Raw genomic sequence first — 1472 nt, 5'->3', positions numbered from 1 at the left:
CGGGAACCGGTCTGTATGTGGGATCTGAACCCTCAGCGGGAGCGCCACTGCGCTTCCCAAGCGGCGCACTATCGCAGTGCGCCACCGGGCCGGCCCAAAGATGGGTTTTAAGTCCCTTATTGGACTTCAATTTTTATTTTTTGGAATTTTTTGGTAATTGCTATTATAAATAATGTTTTAGTTAATATATATCAAATACACACACATACTTTTTTGTACACATATAATTGTTTCTGCAAAATACAGAAAATTTTCAGTATTTTGCACCCCTACCCACAAAATATAAAAATATCTGTTTCTCACAAATTTACCAACATGAGATATGATTATTTTTGTTTTTTAAAAAGCACTTTACCAATTTGAGAGGGAAAAAAACCTCCATTTAGAAATAAACAAAGGAGGACCTGTAATTTTCTCCACCCCAAGACAAATGAACAGTTTTGTGCAAATTCACCCAGACTTTTGTTTATGTCTATACAGCCATATACTAGGGTGCTTCAAAGAGTTTGTGGAAAAATAGAATTAAAAGATAATACAAATCTTTCCATGAACTTTTTGAAGTACCCTTGTATATGTACTTTTTAAAACAAAAATACTGTAGTCATCTTCTATTCTGCAACTTGGTTTTTTTCAGTTAACACAAAATTATGGAAAATTTTTATTACCGATTCATCTTGCCTTTAGTCTTTTTAATAGCTGCACAGTAATTTATTTAATCATAATATGCAAAATATATATGGTCTTATCATCGACACGAATTCTTCGCTGTGGTGAACTAAGATTTACAGTAGTATCATTTTGGAGGAAATGAAATTAAGAAATAGATTAGAAGTGAGGGGAATGAAGGTAGTATTCTTGCACCTGTTTTCTAGTGTCAGTGGGGATTTGTGCTAATCCATCCAAATCTGCTCCACCCCTAAACTACTGCAGTCATTTGCAAGATGACTGAGCTCCGTACAGACTGCCATACCTGAATGACTTCTTCTGTAGTGTTTGAACCTACACTCCTGTTCTCACTCATGAATAATTGCCCATCCACCATCTTCATAAATCTAGTCCACCTGTTTGGTTACCTGGTTCTTACCTTCAATGAAATAGGCAAATGTCTGAAGATAATCGCCTTTCACTTTTTTTCTCACTGAGGTATTTCTATTTTTATTCAACATTTTTGCCATTTAAACAAAGACATGCCAAAAACAAAGCAAAACAAAAAACCCCCAAACCTCTATGTATTTGTAAACTCTTACAATTCTGTTTCTATAAATCACTAAACCCTGGAAAAATAAGTTTGCAATACAATTCTTGGGTCAATTTTAATATATTTATTTAACAAATATTGCTTGGGCTTCTGTTATGGTTCAGGCGCTGTGCCAGGTACAGGGACTAGGTAGGGGTGGGGAAAGAAAACCTGGTCTTGCCCTCATCGAGCTTATATGTATATATATATATATATATATATATTTTTTTTTTTT

At 34.6% G+C, this 1472-nt stretch overlaps 1 protein-coding gene across 1 annotated transcript in view; it reads left to right on the top strand.

Moving 5' to 3' along the window:
- FREM1 (FRAS1 related extracellular matrix 1) overlaps window positions 1–1472 on the top strand; it is a 53846-nt gene that overhangs the window by 13108 nt on the left and 39266 nt on the right. The window lies entirely within an intron of this gene.

Source organism: Galeopterus variegatus, unplaced genomic scaffold, assembly GCF_000696425.1.
Source record: "Galeopterus variegatus unplaced genomic scaffold, G_variegatus-3.0.2 Scaffold338, whole genome shotgun sequence".
Taxonomy (NCBI): domain Eukaryota; kingdom Metazoa; phylum Chordata; class Mammalia; order Dermoptera; family Cynocephalidae; genus Galeopterus; species Galeopterus variegatus.
Note: the sequence above shows the minus strand (reverse complement) of the source record. Positions and strands in the feature narration are given on the sequence as shown.